Source organism: Ambystoma mexicanum, chromosome 6q (genome assembly GCF_040938575.1).
Source record: "Ambystoma mexicanum isolate Mex_15411 chromosome 6q, UKY_AmexF1_1, whole genome shotgun sequence".
Lineage (NCBI taxonomy): Eukaryota > Metazoa > Chordata > Amphibia > Caudata > Ambystomatidae > Ambystoma > Ambystoma mexicanum.
In genome coordinates, this window is record NC_090937.1 from 95,038,354 (window position 1) to 95,060,329 (window position 21,976).

A 21,976-nucleotide genomic window follows, 5' to 3' on the forward strand; every position below is an offset into this window, starting at 1 on the left:
GTGTGGATAAAATACTTATAATACTCACGGGCAGGGCAGACCAATACGGGGGACAACTATTCAAAACTGCTGGTAAAATTAAAGAGGGACAGAGCGGTGGAACCCATTTGCAATCTCATGGTGGGGACGAATCACTTCGGTAAAGATGACGTTTCTACCGAAGCTGGTCTATTACTTTCAGGCTATCCCAATAAAGATCCTCAAGTCCTTTTTAGAACGCTCACAAAAATAATATCCTCATTCATTTGGAAAAATAAACCCCCGAAGGTAACTAGATCAGTACTATCAGCCCCAATCCAGGAAGGGGGAATGTCTTACCCACACTTTTATAGATACTATAATGCGGCGCAACTGTGGGTATTAAAGTAATGGATGGGTGGGGGGTCACCAAAAGATATGGGCGGAGCAGGACAGGGAGGTGGCGAGATCCCCCCTGGTAGAGACGCTGTGGAAAGGGAAACAATACAGGCATCCAAATCTTCGTATTAGTGAAGTTCGGAGGGCTCCACTGGAAGCCTGGCATGAGCACCAGCAGAAGGTTCCCTTAACAGATGAGCAAGCCCCGTTCACATCCATGTTTGGGAATCCAGAATTTCCCCCGGGGTTGGAGAAAGGAGTGTACTGCAAATGGGAAGCAGCAGGGTGTACTAAAATAGGAGAAATGTTTCAAGATCGTGAAATCAGATCGTTCGAGGCCTGTAAAAGACTGCTGAACCTTAAAGAGTCGGACAGATACAAATATGAACAGCTTAGGCACTGGCTAGCGACACCAACTATTGAACAAGCGGACACTAGGGACCTCACACCATTTGAGAAATTTACAATGAACAACTCCGAGTCCAAGAAACTGGTTTTTATCAATGTACAAGTGTATCAATGTACAAAAAGAGGAAATTAGGTGGAGTCACATGCTGAAATGGGAACGTACCCTGGGGGAACCCACCAGTAAAGCACAGTGGGAGGAGTTTTGGAATGCCATTCCTAAACTGACTCGGTCAGTCCAAATGCAGGAAATGTGGGTAAAGATTGTGACCCAATGGCACTATACCCCAGTGAGATTAAACACAATGTACTCACACACATCCAAGATGTGTTGGAGAGGCTATCAGGGGGAGGGCAACTGAAGACATATATGGTGGGACTGTAAAGGGATTCAGGGATTCTGGGCTGAAGTAAAGACACAAATGCAGGGGATGTTTCCACACGTTGACCTTCTGGGGAGTGGATATGGTTATGTGGGATAAAGGACCCGATCGCAAAGAAATTCTCAAAATCACAATGGAGAAGCTTTATGGGTGTAGTGATAGCGGCATGGGCTACAATAGCCCAGAATTGGAAATAACGGAACCCACCACTGGTGTTTGGCTGGCTACAAAAGGTGTGGATATTATTGGCAATGGAAAGACTAACTCATAATATACAGGGCACAAATGGATCCTTCATGAAAGAATGGGGAGAGGTATTGGAATATCTCCAGTCGGACTATATGGAACAATGGTGTCCGCATAAATTAAGAATTTTGGACATTTTCACGACATTACAGACTCCCGTACAGGAACAGAGTGCAGAGATTTCCTTTGGGATGGAGGATGGGGTGAGTTGGGGATGAGTTAATGTTGAACCTTGTGTATTTGAAATAAATAAAAACATATAACAAAACAAAATCTTATTCAGGGAGAAGGAACATTCTGCAAATACCGTAGCTTGATAACACAGAGTAGCAGCAGCATACTTATTCCAATATGCTGTGTCCCTAAATCTACCTATGTGAGCCATCTGTTCATCATGTCTTTTGCGCAATAGATGCCATGTGTCCCACAGTCCAGCATGCCATAACCAATCCCCTCAACGATATTCTACTTTTAATGTTGTAGTGCTCATAAAGTAACTGGAAAGAAAACACCCATTCAGAAGAATTCTGTAGTCTACAACTTATCAATTATTAATGTTGCACTGTATGCATGCACTGTATGTACATGAAAATGTCTTGGCAAACCCCCTACTCAACCGCTAAATCCATCCGTAACCACAGATGCTGCCTTCGAGCAACTGGCAAATACCCATTATGGAATTGATTGGCAACTGCAGTAACTTGAAAGCCTTTGAGGGAAAGGGAATGATAGCTTGCAGGAGATACCATGAGACACCAAAGTTAAGGACGCAGGTCTGATACCAAGTGGGACCAGAAGAGAGTGAAAGGTTCTATGGTGTCTGTCCCACAATCCTCCACTAACTAGGTTCCTGTTAACTTAAAGTAAGATGTGAATATGCCGCTTTGCTGGAAGAGTAATCATAGTGGAAAGGTGAGATAATTAAATGTGGGGATATGGATGACTGGGGCAAGAGACAAGTGTCACAGATGGCCTCAAGAACAGACCATTTCTCAAAGATAGTTCAAGGGTTTCTATTGAAGGATTTGAGAAGGGATTTAAGAGCCATCCCTCTCTCTCATCTCCCCCTAGCAGCCACCTATCTAGCCCAGGCTCCCCTCACCCCCGGATAGTCACTAGACATCGGTAACCCCTACTGTCTAGCCACTGACTAGCTGGTCATGACGGCCTAAGAGCAAACACTCTTTCCATCTGTCTCCATCTGGAAACAATCTAGGTAAATTGAACTTAGATCCTTCACTACAATCGGTACAAGAAGAGGTGTGATATGATCTGCTCTGGGTGAGAAGAGTCATGGGCCAGTCTGCAGGTAAGACCTTTACTTAAGTTCAAGGTACAGGATAACAGGTAGAGGTAAGTTGCATAGAGGGAGAACATCCACCAGCCCCCATACTCTGGGTCAGGTTCTCTTCAACTGACATACACAGAATCTCCAGGGGCACAACCTTACACGGGCATCCATTCCCCCACACAATCTATCAAGCAAGCATTCATACAGGAGAAAGGCAGGGAAACACAAGACATAACACATCTTTCTCCTGAACAGAAACCAAGGAACACGGTACGGAACGAAGCTGGAGAGAAAACCACGGGGCAATGCAACCAAAGCAACACCAACTCAAAACTCAAAGCAATTTTCCACTTACTCCATTCAGAAGAACACGGAGCCAGGCTCCCACCTACTTCGTCCCTTCAACGACATACAGTGAAGCCAATCAACTCTACAATGCCCTCCAAGTCTGTTGCAGGCCCAACCACAGACGCCCTAACAAGGGACCCAGCCCTAAAACAACAAAACCTTAACATTGCCACCAAATCTCAAGCCAGAACCCACAGGCATCTTTACCACCAACCACCCAGATGCACTACAGCACATCACACCCTTCCACTACTACAAAACCCAAAAAGAAGAGCTAAGCACAGGGCACCGTCACCCACTACAGTGCACAAATTGATCGGGAGGTACCAGTGTCCAACTCCTAGTGGCACAGCCAGGAACCCCATCCCCCAAGTGTGGGTGTCCAACATCCCGGACGTCCCGTGGCCGGGTCAGGCTCCCTAGCAGACACTGCACCACCAACGCAGGCATAAACCTAGGGCCATCACACCCTAAAACTAGTGGGTTGCTAAGCCAGCAGGCTCAGGTTACAACACAATACATACCACACTAACGTCCTCAACACACTAGATTTTGCGGATTTAACCATTTAAGGCATGGCAAGCAGAGAAATAGTCCCGAGTACATTGCCATTATCTAAACCAATCCTTAAACATTGATGGTACTGTAGAGGCAAGTTTTAGTTAGATAAACATACATTACATTTAAATTTCCTGACAACATTAAATACTTTCATTCCAAATATCACCCAAAGGTCATAACAGTGGCACGTCCTATATATTACTCCATCAGGTCTACAAAGCCAAAAATCAACCTTAGCCACCAGTCACAGCCCCACATGGACACTGTACCACGACTCACATGTACCACACGTCAGGTATACTTAAAGCTGCCATCCACACAGAACACATCTGCACTAAATTCATGAAAGGCATCAAATGACAGGCAAACTTCACAGAACACAACTGCACTAAATTCATGACAGGCCTCACACGACAGACTAAACGGAAGGTGATCAACAGAATAGATTGCCAGAAACTATCAATACCCAAAGAAATAATATCTAGTTGCAACAGTCTTCACACAAAACAAACTGGCAGTGTACAGTACCTGATTGCTGCCCATGTAATAGTGGCCTATGTCAGCACCTAGCTGTGTTTAAAAAAAAAGAAGATGTACGGCTACCGGCAGTGCCCACCCTGCATCGCACCCTGAAAGAGAAATCAAAACCGAAAATCGCCCAGTGCAGACTGTGCCATTGGCTGCTCTCCCATGTGCTGACAGGGCTCAGGCCGAGAAATTCCACAACTTCAGCCCTCGCGCACCATGAGCGCTGTGAACACTCACACAGCAAGGTCCCTTTTTTGCTGCAACCGCTACACGTCCTTGGTGATGCACTGTGCACCACGGCTCAATAGCCCCACCACATCATCATTTCAATGGATCCCCCACACCGTACGAGGCACCAGCACTGCCCCCAACAGACGCAAAGTCCGGACATTCAGCTGCTCCGAGTCCCGCCCACAATGCCGCTGATCAGTGCTGCAACAAGGGACTCACAGTGAGCAGTCCACATTTCCATAGCTCTCCATGCTCAGGTTAAGAAGCTGCTAGAGCACACATAGCATGCACTTTGATCGGGAAAAGTGACTGAACAAGGTCCCTGTCACTGTATCTTGAAAGTCTCTCCCACGTTAAAAGAAGCCACCAATTAAGTAGGATTACTCTCCTGTAGGCTCTCCGAACTGCCACTGTACTCTCCCAGGCTGGGGTTTCGTTCTGTCCCAGCCGCCTTTAGTCTTTACCAGGCACTTGCAGCCGCTGCCTTTTAAACTCTCTCCCAGGCTTTTTATTGGGACAGCCATTCACTACAAGGCTGTAAGAGCTGCCAGTCTTGTTCACTCACAGGCTTCAAGCCGCCAACAGGTGTCTCTCCCAGGCTCTGAGGCCACCATAAGTCATTCTACCAGGCCCAGTGGCCCCCTTTAACATGCGTCTCTCCCAGCCTGGTATTCGCTACTGACGCAGCCACTGTTAACTTGTCTCTCCCAGGTCCAATGGCTGCCTTAAACAACTGCGCTCCAGCCCCCAGCTGCCCCTCTCTGGTCCTGGCCCAACTGCTACGCTTTGCGTAGGGGTCAGCTCACCTTGGGGGCCAGGGGAGGTGGTGGATGTCTCCTCTTCCTCTGGGTACAGCACTGTACCTCTGCTATGTGCTGTCTGCTTCTTACTCTCACATTCCCTTCTTTTCTTCATGTAGGCCTTGTTCATGGGTTCGTCAAATTCCTCGTCGCCATTGATCAGATCTGCTCTGGGACAGAGGAGTCAGGAGCCAGTCTGCAGTTAAGACCTTTACTTAACTTCAAGGTACAGGTTCTGGATAACAGGTACAGGTAAGTTACATAGAGGGAGACCAGCCATGAGCCCCCTTACTCTGGGCCATGCTCTCTTCAACTGACATACACAGAATCTTTAGGGGCATTCACACCATAACATTTCACAGGCACTCATTCCACCAGACATTCTATCAAGCAAGCATTCATGCAGGACCAAGGTAGGGAAACACAAGACATAACAAGGTGCCTTCAAACATTCAGGGCTCTTAGTCTTGTCCTGACATGCTCTTGTACTGATCAACTTGATGATATCTCCTTCCTTTCTCTCTCTTCTACTTTCCTCTCTTTCTTCCCCCCACTCTCCTTAGACTCCCCCTCTCTCACTCTTCCCATGTCTCTTTCTTACATCTACTCTCGTCTGCTTTCTATTACTCTCCACTCCTACTACTACCACTATCCACTACAACTACTTTATGCTCCACCCACACCTACTCTCTATCACTCTCCTTTCACTCCCTTATTCACCAAATCAGTCACCGACATTCATCCCCTACGTGCCTTCTATTTGCCCCACACTCACACCCAAGTGATACCTTGTAAACACCTGTCCATGCTTCCCTGCACCGTCTGTTCTCTGCTTGCTCTTTTGGCCCTCCTTTTCCTTTCTTGGCCTTACACAAACAACCCCTACCTCCCCGTTTTCTGTGGCCCCTTTTATCCTCTTCCGGCCCCCTCCTGTTTTTCTTTCCTCAATTGGTTCCCAGGGCCAACCACAGGCTTTCTTTTCCCCAGGGGAGGTATTCCATGCAAGCAAAGACATACAGGGGTATTAAGCCTCGCCAACCCTTCTCATACATGGATCCACCAACAATTAGAAATGACGGACCGCTAAAACCACAATCAGTGTCCCAGTTGGTATTATAGCTGACTGTCTCTGTGTGTATCATGGAGAACACTGGAATTGACCACTCTTCTAGCTCATCGAAGGTAGGATTAATTCTCATACACATGTGCATGGCGTGAAGAGTGTCTGGACTGCTGGTTTGCTGTGCCAGTTGCTCCATGGTCCAGCAGTCCTTTTTTTTTTTTTTTCTCTCTCTCTCTCTCTCTCTCTCTCTCTCTCTCTCTCTCTCTCGACCCATGCCCCATTTAGGAGAGTCAAACGGTTAGTTTCCCCCCTCCCCGCACTGTGGGATTTATATTGTTCTATTGGAGGGGAGTTGGTTCCTGGCTACCAGCACGGACTACAGCTACCAGAATTCCCTGAGGCCATAATTGATATTAATCAGCAACACCTGAACAGACAGCCTCCCTGAAGATTGCAAGAGGCATGAAAGCGCTCGCAGGAGAAGAGCAACTGAAATGCACCCCTGGAGTTGGAAATGGGAGGAACTCCCTCAGCCCCTTGCTTCGACCAACCAAATGTATAGGTATGACCCTTTCAAAGAGAACAGAACAGAGAATAGATATTTCAAGGCATAAAATACGCAGCCACATCACAATTTGCAATGTAATTCTGGAGATTTGATAATGACTCAAACTTGTTTGGCAGAGCTGGCGAATTTAAATTAACCTGTCCAAAGAATATGCAACTCACCCTCCCTTTTTCTCTTGCGCTCACGGATCCCTGCCACCCTGCTTCCTTTGTAAATAGAAAGTTAAATGGGGTCAACAGAGAACGCAGCAGTAACTTTCTCCTCCGCTCTTAAAATTGCCAACGACCTGTGTGGTAGTTTTAGCCAGGAGAAGGTGTTTGTTTTTTAAATAATTGCAAACCAGCAGTAATCAGGATTGTACCTTTATTAAGCTAACTAGATTCTGTTTTGAAAGGACCAGTACGTGGTCCTTTTTTTTATTAAAGACCATCCTGCAATTCCATCCATAAAAATGCTAATTGTTATACGCCTAATTATTTTAAAAATGTCTCCTTGTCTACATGTTTTTCACTAAAGTTCACTTTACGCTAGTGTATCTAAATCTCAAAGTGCAAACTATATTTAGTTGCGTAGTGTAAGGTGCATCGTATTGGATAAACATCAGAAAAAACCTTTGAAAATGTACATTATCACAAAGCCAAATGGAAATCTAATTCTCTGACTTTCTGATTTAAATACATCTGTGCACCTGGTGCTCAATCCATGAGCTGATCCCAAATTCCAAGATCTTTTTGCCTGAAAGTGACAGATGTCATCAAGATACAATTTTCCAACTCGTTTGCCCATTTCTCTGCCTGCTACAATGCTATCTGCACTGCTTAATCTCTAGCTTTGTCTTTCCTCTTACCGACTGACTACACAAAGTTAACTAGATGCTAGAGCAAAGCAACGATTAATAGTTCCATCCAGTATGTACATCATAGACCTAGTGGAAAATCAAGCCCTATACTCAATATCGTGCTTTGCCCTCCGATTATGACTCTATTGTACATCAGCACCTTGTAAGAGCCACTGGCCAATCGGAGGTCCAGCAACACAGGCAGAATCGCAAGCCTGCATAGCATTCCAGCCTTTTGCGCCGCTCTCTTGGATGTCATTTTCGTGGCATCTGTAAGGAACTCATGATGGCAACAGTAAAGACACACACAATTGATCACAGTTCAAGGGTGTTTATTAAACTGTATGCAAGGGTGATAAAAATGCCTAATCTAAACCTAAAGTTAAGATGGGAGCACGCTATGACCATCAAATAATAATAATGCAGTCCTAGTGGCGTCTTGTGAAATAAAAACAGCCTATACTAAAAATAAACATGGCCAATCCTTACTACTAAGTTACAAAAAGAGTGTGGGATAATGTTCACCAGAAAAGAAAGAAGGGTTCCCAAAATGATAAGTAGGATGCTATGGCTGGGTTTCCCTTCCCTACGTTTTAAGCACAGGACAAGTCGGGACCTCTGAGCACAGCACACTCTTGAGCCTCGTTAGCACGAATTTCACAGTTCTAGTTCAACGATATCAAAAACCTTCAGAGGCTAACTCTCTTTCCTGACAAAGTCTCTTGCCTTAGAAGGGTTCTTGAGTCACGACAAACAAACAAACATAAATTCCTTTGGTGGTTTTGCACCTGGGCGATTGCTCTTCGCCCTTAGGATCTGCCCCCGCCGGGCTCGGATCTCCTTGCAACTTGGGCTTCCTTCCGTCAGGTTTACTACGGCCTTTCAACTGCAGCTTGCAATTTGGGCGATTGCTCTTCGCCCCTAGGATCTCCCTCGTTCAGGCTTGGATCCTCCTTCTCAGATACACATTTCAATTTGTCACTCTTGTCAAATACACAGTACAACTTGCTTTATCAAAGAACGGGATTCACTCTTGTCAGCTCTCCCCTTTGCATTCCTCCGTCGGGTTCAGATAGCCGTTCTAACACACGGTTCACAGTTTACTTTGCTGTATCTCAACCTGTCAGCTTGGGCCTCCCTCCGTCCGGTTCACTGCGGCCTCTCTTTTATACAGTTCATGTACCCTTTAAACACAGTTCATGATTTTCTTACATTCAAATGCATGGGTTTCATTCCCCTAGCTTTATTTCGCATCCCTCGGACGGGTCCACACTTGCCATTTTCCAGAGTTCACAATCTTATCAGAAAGCAGGGTTCCCTTCCCCTAGCTTTCTCTCTGTCGTGGGTCGGAGACTTTCGATTGTACAAAGGATTGATATGATCTTTGTAGGACCATTCTGACATCTCACGTCTCCGTTACCAAGGGCTCTCTGGTACGTGCAGTTTTTCAACACAAACAGGCCAGCGAGAGTCCTTCTTCGGGGAACTCCTGTGGCACCTGACCACTCTGCAACTGGCCCTTCTCTGGGCTTTCACATAAAGTACAAACACACACAAGTTCGTTGTTCAGATACTTGCGTTCATCTACTGCTGCCACTTGCAACCTTCGGCTCAACACACAGTGGTTTGCTATCAGCTTTCTCCGACTCACTGGCTGTTTTGAATCCGTAGGCTAGTCATGCCTCTGGAGTCCAGATTGGTAAGACGGTGGCCAGCACGCCTCCCCGTCTGTGCTATCAATGTGGGAGGCCCCCGTCACCTGGTACGTGACATCTGGTACTTGTGGAACTCCACTGGGATGGGAACCTGGCACTAGGTAAGATATAGGTGTTTAGTTGAACAATCTGGACTTTTTTCACACAAAAATGAGCAAAAGCACTTCAATGCTACTCCCTTGTTCCAGCTGAGATTTCTCCAGTTTGTGGATCAAAATCTCATTGTATTCTGTGTCAAATGCTGCTAACAGACCCAACAAAATCTAAGCAGCTGTCCTCCCCAATTCCACAGGCCAAGAAGTTTCTCCCTCATCAGGATCGTTTTTTCTTTGCGCCTTGTATGGCTAAATCAATACTGACAAATAAAAAGAGGATTGCATGGTACTTAAGCTAGTGGGATGTTGGTGCAAAAGGAGTTAAGTGAGTGTTGATTCAGGCAACACGGCCATAAATCGTCTGACTACTTGACCATCCTCAATTCCTTTGTGATGGGCTTCTGCTGCAGCATTGCACAGGTATATCTGTTCAGGTGATTGTCTTCATTAAAGTAAAACAAGTTTGGGAACGGACCATGGTCGGTGGATGGAAAAGGGGGCATATCCCTTACCTGCAGCCGCACTAAATTGACAGCTAGCGGAAAGAGATGGCCTATGACATTTTTTGTTTTAAACGTGCATTGTCAGGAGAGCAGTGCAAATTGGGCAATCAGGCTTGATGGCAATTTTCACATAAAAAGAGGGGTAATTAATACTAAACGAGCTGTGCAACAACATATGTTGCACTGATAGGACCTAAAGGTGGCTCAGAGCAGCCCAGGTATCCTTCGGTAACTATCTTTAATTGAAGCACTGCTGTTTCCACAAGAATTTGCTACAATAGTGATGCACCAAGAATGACTGCCATATGCTTACAATATAATAGTGCACCAGCTGAACAACACGTATGATACATAACCGCTGCATGTCTACGACCAATGAAAAACTGCATTATTAACAACAGTCTGCAGAATCTGCAGGTCTTCTTCTTTCAGTGTTGAGTTATTGTTATGAGAGTGGAAGCTCTCTCTAGCTAGTCTTAATGAAACGGTGCACAAAGTATGCTCATAACTGGCGTATGGACAGAGTTACCTGAATCAGCACTCAATTTTCAACATTCACACAAACATCCCACTTGCTTAAGTACCATGCCCTCCTCCTTTTATCATACTTTTAACACCACACACAACAAGAAACCAGTGCTTGGCACCTCTGATCAAACCGCCTATCTCTGAGGCCCCCTCCCCAGTTGCTCAGCCCATAAGCACATATAAGAGATCACAGAAGAAATCAACAATGACATCAAAAATAACATCATTAGTGACATCTCCAAAAGGGGACTCTTTGCTAAGATGGTCATCACTTCTCAAACCGAATTTTATGTGTTTTGTTGCAGTTATTCATATCATCTTAACTCTGTCCCGTTTTCCACTGTGTATTTATATATATATATATAGACAACATTTGAGTATGGTGGAAGTATTTTTACACGGGTATACAGAACAACAGGAAATTTGATGTCGCTTTAATTTAGTGTATTGGGGTATGAGCCATGAATCTATTGCACATATTTCCATTGATCCTTTTTGACAATAATTGTACATTTTTATAAAGTGGCATATGTTGAATTTGTAATGTTTTTTACTGGTTTGTGAAAGGCTTCCGTATGTTTCAGTATATTTTCAGTGCTACTTTGTTCATATCCTTGTACTTGTAAGATTTCATGGATTTTTCACTTTAATATTTCAAAAGCATTACCTTTAAAAATAAAAACATTACGGATGCCATTTTTAATTGTGAAGTTTCTTCTGCAACGTACCGCTCTGTAGAGGATATATGAATCCATATCTTGCATATTTTAAATGAACTTTTCTATTTTAAATCTTCCTTTTTAATTGCTCTCTGATGGCCTTCACTAAGGTACGAACATTTTTTGACACATCAATAGTATATTTGAACTATTTCTTTTAAATTTTACATTATTTTGTTTTATATGGTGACGTCTTCCTTTGCATTTTTCACTTCTTGTAATTAGTGCATTATGTATGGTTTGCCTCATTGCTCTAAATCACATATCCGTGTAGGTTGTATGTCTTTGTTTCATAAGGAAAAGTACATGCCATTGTTCTGGACTTATTACTAGTAGAAGGCCTACTTTGTTTGGTTTTATTTTCTTTTAGAACAGTAATCATGGGCCTCATTATGGGGTTTGGAGATATTTCTGAGGTAAATCCTCTGAGATACCACCAAGTGGATTTACAGTTACCACCACTTGGTCCTGTGGATTTACCACAGGATTACAAGTGGTGGTAGGTGGTGTAAATCCTCATTTTCTGGAGTCCATAGGATTCCATTGGGGAATTTTTGGCGGAATCACCATTGGTGGAATTATGAGTGGTCATTCTACCAGGTTTTGGGAGGACAAGTGGACAATTCACCTACAGCATCATGCTGGAGGTACATCCTCCACTTTTCCTCCAAAAATCAGCGGAATTACCACTCATAATTTCACCGGTGGTAATTCTGCTAAAACGTGTAATTTGGCAGTGTGGGAAAAATAGAGGTAATGGAATTACTTTTTTCCCACACCACCAAATTCGTACTGAGGCACATTATTGTCTTTTGATGAAATGCTGCTGACAGAACCGTTTGTTTTTCTATTTGTTTTAGGATTCTATTGTGCTGAAGGTGCATGCGCGTTTTAGGAGTTTGCATGCCTTGTTCTAATTTTCCGGAAATGTGTTTGCTGTAAAATAAAAAGATACATACAAATATTAATATTAGTAAAGTACAGCAAGTCAATATTTTTCACAGCTACAACTTAAAATATTATTTTGCCTTTTTGTAAAAGTGTACATTTAAATACAATTTAAAAAGTTCATTTAATGTTTGTTGCTAATTTAGTTTATGATGTCAAGCATTATTATATTTTAATCATATTACCTTTACTAAATGTAGAAATAGACAGTAATAACCTATTAATTAGATCTTGTTGAGTGTCTTTGTATAATAATGTCACTTTCCTTCGGGAGGTAGAGGCAGAGCTGGGAAGGATGATGGTGTAGTTGGGGAAGTGGCAAATGTTCCAAATGAGGTTGTACACAAGGAGGTGGAGTAGGTGAATGTGGTGACAAAGTGATGGGAAACCTTTACTGGGGCAAAGGAGGGATGGAGGAAAGGCCTAGTATCCAGAGTGGAGCCATTTTGGTTAAGGAAAGTCTCAAGATACTGAACCCACAAGGAGGAGGTGAAGGCATGGGAAGACATAGTGCAAAGCACCAGGCAGAAAGCAAAACATGAGAGGGCTGGAAATGAGGGTACCAAGAATGGAGGGGCTCAAAGGGATGAAGACAGGTATAAAGACAGTTATGGTCCAAAGGGATGAATCAGGGAGGAAATGAAAGAAGAGGACCCCAAAGACTGAGACAATGAAGGGTGGGGCGAAGAAGCACTGGAGAAACCTGGGAGGCTAAAGTAGGTTAGCAAAGGCTCTCCTCCTATCTCAGGCCACCCACCTGTCCTATTGCACTCTGGCCTCTGGCGCCTACCCAGGAATATTACTCAGATGTGAAGTCCAGAGTACAGACTTTTGTTGAGACAAGGACGTTGGGGCAGGGTGGCATCACCTCAAGAAGCAGGGTTCAGGAACATAGTGTTCCAGGGAAGGGTACTAGAAGGACATATAGTTAAACAAACTCACACATGTGTTGTCAGATTATAATTTCACTGAAGCACAGAACTTTTGGAATGTGTCATTACTACTCTTCAATTGAATGATTTTCATTATTTTCTTGCTTCCCCAGCATCAAAGGGGAGTTTTGTTCATATTGGTCTGCCTCCATGTTATCTATTATACCCATATATTGTTAGTTTTACTTAATAAATTAAGCTTAGCCCCTTTTTCTATGTGTATCTATTCTTTCAACCTCGCAGCTCATCCTGACAGATTGTATCATTGCGGAATCAGAAGCCCAGATACGCAGACCATCCCATGCACAGACACATACCCTTGATTGGGGGACACAAATCTAGGGTGACAGGCCCGAGTTTGAACTCACGAGTTGGATCTGCCCATCCCACCCAATCACACAAAATAGTAAGTGAGCTCTGGGACTCAAACCATCCTGAAAAATCCACTTCAAAAAAACAAGAGTCCAAAGGAAGGCGGGAATGTCAGAGAAGATCTCTGTTAGCCAAGAGAACCAGCAATAAGGTCAAGCGAGCTTGTCAGTCATATGGTTTACTTCGGTGACATCCAGATCCCAGAACCCGATACTGGCACACACAAATGCGAGGGCCAGCCACTTTTTTCACCTTTTAATTTGGAGGTGCTACCTTTGAACAGAGCCCACAGGGTATGAGCCTGAAGGTGGCAATTCCAGAAGCACACTATGGCTTAATGACTCCACCATGGCCCACCATTCACCAGCAGAAAATCAGTGCAGTTGTTGGCCTGGGCCTTAACAGCAGCCCAGGATTTCTAACTTTGATGATTCGTAATTTGTCCACCACTATTGGCAGGGAGAATTGGTTGCATTTTCCAGGCACAGCTAAAATGCCTGATGGAGGTCCATGGGAAGCTGCAACCCAGCAGTCCTTCCCATAGGAGGAGGACATGGGATTGGAGTCCCAGCCAGAAGGACCCAGTGAACTGATGGAAACCTGGTTAGATGCTGGCAGCATCAATTTATAATCTTACGGCCCCACCCAGTTTCTTAATTAGGAACCTACATGTATCCAGCTAGGTGGAATGGACCTAAATCCACCACAAGAACAACCAGGCAAAAACAACTGAGGAAAGTGGACAGGCACAGAAATGGATTCTGGCAGAATCAGCTCATGGCCCTTCAACAACTAAACAGCCCAGGGTATTCGGCCCATAATATACAGAAGGGAATGGCATGCAATTAATGGAGAATGCTACCCAAGCCTCAAACCAAGCCTCAGGAGGGGACGCGGGAAGGTTGCTCAAGCCCTAGCCAAATCTGCAGGACACCCACCCAGCAGTCACTCCATTCACTCATCATCCAACCCGGAATATTACCTAGATGTGAATCCCAGAGTATAGACTTTTTTTAACACGAGGACATTTAGACCATGCAGCGTCCAACAAGAAGTGGGAAGCAACATCCCTAAAATGCAGCACCTTTAGCAAAGCGCCCTACAAGGACGTTTAGTTAGATGAACTCATAAACCTTTACTCAGATTACAATTTCACTTAGCCACAGAACATTTTGGGACATATTCACTACCCTTCAGTTAGAATATTTATTCCTATTTGCCTCCACAGGATCAAAGGGCGTTGCTTTTAGATTTATTTATCCTCCATTTTATTTATTCTACCCACACCTTGTTCCTATCCCTAATAAAATAAGCTTAAACTCATGTTCCGTGTGTGTCTGATCTTTTCACCTTGGCACTCACCCTAACACTGTATATACTTGGATTGCATGCCTAAAACCTTAACTTGTATAAGCAGCCATTTGTAAGACATTTACATTCCCAAATGTTACAATTCATGGTATAGGCCAAAAAACGTATGTGGTCTCTCAAAATCACCTGTTTCTCTAAATCAATTACTTTTTGGGGGTGTCCATGCCTGCGCTGCTTCCTATGTTTTGGACAATGTTTTGTAGGTTTCTATTCCGCCTAACCAGTGATAGGCATGCCAGTTCCTTGATTCCCTTCTTTCTATGTTTTCCCAGTAATTAAAATGTTTCATTTTATTTTTCATAATGTGGAAGAATTTTTTAAAGAAGTAATACCTTAGAGGCAGTATTAGTATAAGTTCTTAACATGAGTTACCTCCCAGAATGTCATACTGCGTGTTTATACTTCAATGCACTTTACATATTCTTCCATTATGTATGTGTGTGTGTATATATATATATATATATATATATATATATATATATATATATATATATATGTTTTGTATCTAAATTGTGATAATCATGCTTTGTGCAACTTAGTGCCTAATAGGCCAGCATGTCTGGATCCAGGGCACTGTACAAAATGCAATCTCTGTGTGCATTGCCCTTCCCTTATTCACCAAACTGAAAAAGCTCATGCACATTGTCCCTAATCTGTGACACCATCCCACAGTAGTGACAGAATAGTGAACGGCATATATATGTATCTGTTATGACAAATAGAGCAGCCTTTTGTAGTCACAGTCTCAAAGCTAGTGCTTAAGAACGGTACCTGCCCTGCCCTGCCCCCAGTATCTCCCCCCACTCCCTGTACTCCTCTGCACCATCCCCCTCGCCCCTTCTAAAACCAAACCACAGACACTCTTTGCTATCCTTTGGCTTCATGTTTCTCTTGTCCTCTGTGTGAAATGGTAAGATTTTCCACGCTTTTTGGTGTGGATGAATGAATGGACTGTGTTGATAGGCATACCTCTATGTTGTGCAACAGAGATCAACATTTTAATATGCTGTAATGAGTTGCCTAATTTATTTGAATGTTTAAAGTTTGGTATTGCACGTCCGTTGTATATATATTGATATCAGGGAAAAACATTAGTTGCAGGGACGTTAAGATGAGCAATGCATTGTAACACAAGAAAATTTAACACAACAATGCCCATGAAATTCAGCAAAAACCACCTTAACTTTGTGCCCCTGTTGGACAGATTTTGACCACAATGATGATATCACAGATGACATCACTGATGAATTTGAAGGGTCTTGTTATGTCATAGCTTTACCATTACTTTTCTTAAAGTCACTAACTTCAGCTGTACACACTGCATATTTTAAATCACTAACCATGGCCTTCGGACGTGCCCACTATATTTTTTAAATCATTCCCTGGCCACTAGCCATGGTCTTGCGTATATACAATCAATAGTAGCCTTCAGGTACTGTAGCATATTTTAAATCAGTGACACAGCACTAGCCATGGCCTTGGGCCATGGCCAGTGACCCGGACTTTGGCCATGCTCACTCTATATTTTTCAGCACCCCTGACCATGGTGTTTTGCCATTGCCAGTGGCCACGGTCTTCGGCCGTGTCCACTGTATATTTTTCAGCACCACTGATCATGGCATTAGGATGTGCCCACTGCATATTTTAAATCACTAAGTGCCCACTTCGGCCGGTTCAAAATCCAGCAAAAAGGGTTTCTTCAGAGACAAAGTTTACAGTTCTAGGAAGAACTTCACTCTCTACATTCTTTGCCTAAAACAACCAGCTCCAAAAATAATCACCAAGGTTCCAAGAGGATTTCTCTCTGCTCTCAGAGCATTCATGTTGGTTGAGGAAGTGGTTCCCTTCCCCAAGGTTTCTCTTTACTTCCAGTCCCTAAAGTACCTTTCTTCCCTAGGACCTTTTCTTTCTTTTAAGCACTTTGTTCACAGTTCACATTTCACACTTCACTATGTTATTATTTTTCTTTAACTTCCTCTTCTACTACTTTACAGGCAATTTATATTGCTTTATATTCAATGGTTCACACAATACTTCACACACTTAACTTATCTTCACCTGGTACACTCTCCTGCCAGGACTTTTCTACACAAATACCTGCTTTTACAGGTAGGACTTTATTGATCTGCTTACAGTTTGTTTAACAAATACTTTCATTTGATTAATGACTTTCCATGTGTTTTGCACATATGTATGTACTTTCCACATTAGTCAAAAGCTTCCCCTCGCTTTCATTACTTTCTTTTCAATTTGTTTCTAATTAACGGCATTGGTGGGCCAGCATCCTGGTAACCCTTTTACTTCCCTTGGGCTTACCAGTTGCCTTTGGCGGAGCTCAGCCTTTTTTTACTTTGCTGTATTGACTTGGTGTTCGCCCAGTAAACTGCAAACTTGCTAATGTTCCTGTTTCTTCAGTTTGCGGTGCCTGCAGTGTTTACTTTCCTCACGGTAAACCGCTGGCAACTCCTTCTTTTCTCTCTGAAGTCAGTTCAACCCCTTTGCTGTCTGTGACCACGCGTCTTCCATCCGCATGGTTTTCAGCTGTGTGCCCAACCGGCAGGCAGGGTCTGCAACTTCCTCCGTTCCTTCTCCTTATCTCAACTTTCATTACATTCACCACTGTCAGCTGGGTTTGGCTTGTATTTAAACTGAACGGCTCAATTACCTCCTTGCGTTTGATACTCAGTCTTAGAAATCATCATTACTGCTCTGTTCTTCCTCGTGTCAGTGGCCATGGTCCCACCTTTTGAATGACATTGAGGAAGTAACTGCTGAACTTCATTAGGAGTAATCTTTTGAACTCCTAGTCTCTTGCTCATGTCAGTGGCTGTGGATTTTCCTCTTGAATATTGAAGAAGTGAACACTGAACTATATTGGGAGTAATCTTTACTGCTCCTGATCTCTTTTTCATTTCAATAGTTTGTGCTGGTTCCCTGTTGGGATCTTGGGGGAAACTAAAGTGGATCTGCAAAAATGTTGGGGACGGATATGACAATATGTCATTTAGGTCTGGGAATACAGGGCACATCCCTGAAAGGGGGGGGGGGGTGTATGTGGTTTCCTCTAACCATGTCCCATAATTTCTCCAAGGTGTAGTTTCCCCCAGGTGGTACTCCCTCATATAGCAGTACTCAGGGTCAGGCTCAGGTAGCGGCTGCCGTCTCCTGGTCACATAGGAGGAAGCGGCTACAGGGAAAATAGTGAGGACATTGCTACATTAAATCGCATTTATTTTTTTGAACAGCTGTAGTGTGAAAACCGCTTTGCAGATTTGGACCAAATAAGAACGGTGGTCAGTCAAAAGGCCGAAAAAAAATATCGAATAACAAAAATATTGAGAAAAAAAAATCTCAAAAGAAAAAAAAAAAAAAAAAAAAAAAAATCGCATTTTTTATTTATTTATTTATATGTATTTTTGGGGTCAGGTAAGTAAAAAAAAGGGGTAAAATAAAAAAAAAGGAAAAAGGGGGTTGGGGGGTGAATCCCCCATTTCGAAAAAAAAAACGTATTGAAATAAAATTCAATTTTTTTTTGTTAAGATTTTTTGGTTTGACCTTTTTTTTCTTCGGTCTTTTCACTATAAACCAATAAGAACAATTTGGGCACAAAGCATTAACTTAATTTCCTTGACTGGTTTGGGGTAAATCCATCCAGTTGTTTTTAAAATATTTGACAGAGATCAGGATGCCCCTGCTTCTTAAAACCTTTATATCCGTCTTGGAGCTTTGCAGCAGAGACTGGGAGAGACTAATAATATTTCCGGGAGGGGTCTGGAGTTATTCTGTCCAGTATTTGTTAAAATATTTGAACGGAGAAGTCGGGGTCCTTCTCCCAAAATGATAGCTATATATGTGTCCCACAATGCATCAGCGAGTCTTTTCAGAAATGAAAAAGCTGCCATTTTGTTTTGCTCGATGCAAGAGATAACCGTGATTATGACCGGTATAAAGGGATTAGCCGAAAACAAAAATTGGAAAAAACGCCAATTAGAGGAGGAAAAAGGATGAAATGGCATTAGGCTAGAGGTGGGGAGGTGGAAAGAGGACCATGTGAAAATGGGTAATTTGGAGGGGGTGGGGGGCGAAGTTGAGAGCTCGAAAATCTTTGCATAACTGTGGTTATCTGTTCGGAATACCACTAAACCACTGAAGGCGCCCTTTCAAAATCCTTCTCGAGTTTAGCCTATTGGAGCAGGGGTCTGTGGCCCGTGCACTGTGTATAGATTGTTCCTAAGGATCGCCTTGGTCGCAGTCACTAAAGATTTTCCGGATCTACTGTACTTTTGCCCACTGCCCGTGCGCCCACCATGGAGCCAGCAATTAAGCCTCGGCTTCACCATCAAGAGAGGCTGCAAATGTGTTGGCTGTGGCTGCAACGAGGCTCTCTTTTCCATGCTGAATATGGACCGTAGTAGAGTCTTTCCCGATTGCCTTTGTAACGGCGGACCCTGCAATAAATTCACCAGCTAAAGCGAAGTGCAGTGGAGTGCTGCAGGTAGGTTGGCTGTGGCTGCAAGGAGGCTCTCTTTTCCCTGCTGAATACGGACCTGAGTGGAGTCTTTCCTCGATTGCCTTTGTAACGGCAGACCCTGCAATACATTTCCCAGCTAAAGCGAAGCACATTGGAGTGCTGCGAGTGTGTTGGCTGTGGCTGCAAGGAGGCTCTCTTTTCCCTACTGAACATAGACCTGAGTGGAGTCTTTCCTCGATTGCCTTTGTAAAGGTGGACCATGCAATAAATTCACCAGCTAAAGCAAAGTGCAGCAGAGTGCTGCGAGTGTGTTGGCTGTGTTTGCCGGAGAGCCGAGGGCTCTCTGCGAACTAGGCTTAGCTTGCACGTCTGGCGGCACAACTCCTGACGAGCGCAGCACTCAAGCTAAATTCGAACTGGAGCAGTCTCGTAAAACCCTTTCTATTGGGTAAGTGACAAATGACTCACTGAATATATTTTTAAAGTCTTCCTGATAACACATAAAATAAATTACACATGTGTGAATTTTAAAATCTTGAGTGGGACCGCATTAAAAGTGACAAGAGAAGAAAATTGCCGGCAATAGGTTCTCTTGCAGATCAGTACTTAACATTCCGATTAAGCCCCTCCCCACTATAAATCATGTACAACCTAAGATGTGCCTTCATCTAAGACAATTTAAGAGCACCCAAATTTGACCCCTCTGGTGAGATTCAAAGCAATCAACGCAGAATGTCAAATCTCTTTTCTCTACCAGCTACATCGCTGCCCCACATCCGACAATTTCAACAGTCCTGGATGAAGATTGTGCTCTAGTTGACGACAGTCCAGCCTTGTTCAAACTTTCTCCTGCATCTAGGCACCTGGTCAAAAACTCAGAATCTACACAATCTGGCAAGACCTAAACAGTTATCGCAGAGTCTTGACACACTGAGTAATCTTTCTGATGCAACTGAAATAATGCAACAATGCCCCACTGGTGATGGAGCTATACTAGAAGCTCCCATGCGAGAAATGTATTTGACGATAGGCCCCAGGCAGCACACAGAAATCCATACATGGGGCATCATGATCAAATTGATGGTGGTCAAGCTCTTCACAACCGGATGACCCCATGAAATATCCAGTTTGGCCCCTCTAGCGGGAGTACAAATATAAGAGAGAGACCATCTCTATCACAGCAGAGTAATACCCTTCCACAATGTAAAACAACAATGGATCTTCCCCAAGAAACCACCTTAAGGGCGCTATGTTTTGTACTGAACTCTCTTGATAATGTGTTCGACTCTCTGAAAAAGGAAGTACACATGCACCCGGGCATCCTAATGAAACTATCCAAGGAGGTAGGTAGCTGTGAGCCCTCCTTGGTAGGTTTAAGTACAGCCCTCAGCACTGAAGTAAAAGATCCACTTGATTTGCTGCACCCAATCAGCAAAGAGCATACAATAATGCTCAATGACTTAAAAAAGGAATTCTCTGAAAGAACTCAATGATTATATGTGGAAGGACGTCAAATGCATACTAACAGACCTAAAGAAATCTAACAATAGTGTACATGAAGATGCAGTTGTAGACATGAACAAACCTTTCTATTGGGATGTTACACCGCTTTCTGCTTCAGCATTGGAGGAGTTCATGAGATTGGCCCAAATAGTAGATGAACAAGAACTGGTCCAAATCGGAGCACATAGATCCGATAACAACAGGCCTGTCCACTACCCCACCCCTTCAACAGAAAACACAGCAAAAATTAAAAACACACTGGAGTCACCAGTTCAAAACCAAGAAAAGGCTGAGGAACAATCCATCAAAAATAATCATCAACAGAAAAAAAAAGAAAAAAGGACATGAACCTTCAGAGTGCCTAGAAATGAAAGCAATTACATCTTAACAAACTGAACCAAAATCAAAAACTAGTACCGGTTGCCAGACAGGGGAATGGTCGGTCGAACCCACAGTCCCGCAAAAAACATTGCGCCTTGAGCCAATTTTCTGTAAAACAAATCGTTCAGGCATTGAGGAAATCGCAAACACTGAAAAATCTAAATCAAAGTCCCACCAAATTCCAACGGTATCTGTAGTATCAACTTCAGTAAACCCGGCCTTAAGACAGTCAACAAGCCCCTCAAGACTGATTTCGGCCCATTCGCTTGGATCCATCAAACTATTTGGTGCTCCAAAACTATAGTTAAGACAATCACTTAAGACCAAAGGACACATAGCACTACATTGTTCCGATAGACTGGCTTACACAAAAAGTCTATTTTCAAGCAAAGATATTGATCAGATCTCCTTCCCGCATGAAAACTGCACTTACATAGTGGAACCCATCTTGAATTCAAATGAAGGAAGGAATGCACTATTAATGTGTGCTGACGACTTAAGAAATGTGAACATCGAAGTGTTTGATAACTACCCCCGATATGATCAGCGGTCTCAAAAAAGCCCTTGCGATGCAACAGCCAAAAACACACATAACAGTTGCCACATTGTCAAGCGAGAAATCAAAGCTATGGACTTGTCTCCCAGATATTCTGTCTGAAGTGCTTCAAAGGCTTAATGCCAATGAAGGCTTGCTGTAGGGAAAACAAAAAAAGAGAGACACTTTTCAATCTTAAACTGGAACACAAGAGGTCCATCATCCCATAGGAACAATGTAATAAGTAAAATGATCTTTAAAGATGAAGACCTGATTCTTTTTCA

General features: G+C 43.4%; 1 protein-coding gene across 1 annotated transcript in view; it reads right to left on the reverse strand.

The window, feature by feature from the left end:
• The window catches only part of LOC138515171 (broad substrate specificity ATP-binding cassette transporter ABCG2-like), an 861,659-nt gene that overhangs the window by 826,994 nt on the left and 12,689 nt on the right, over positions 1-21,976 (reverse strand). The gene's annotated exons all lie outside the window — the stretch shown is intronic.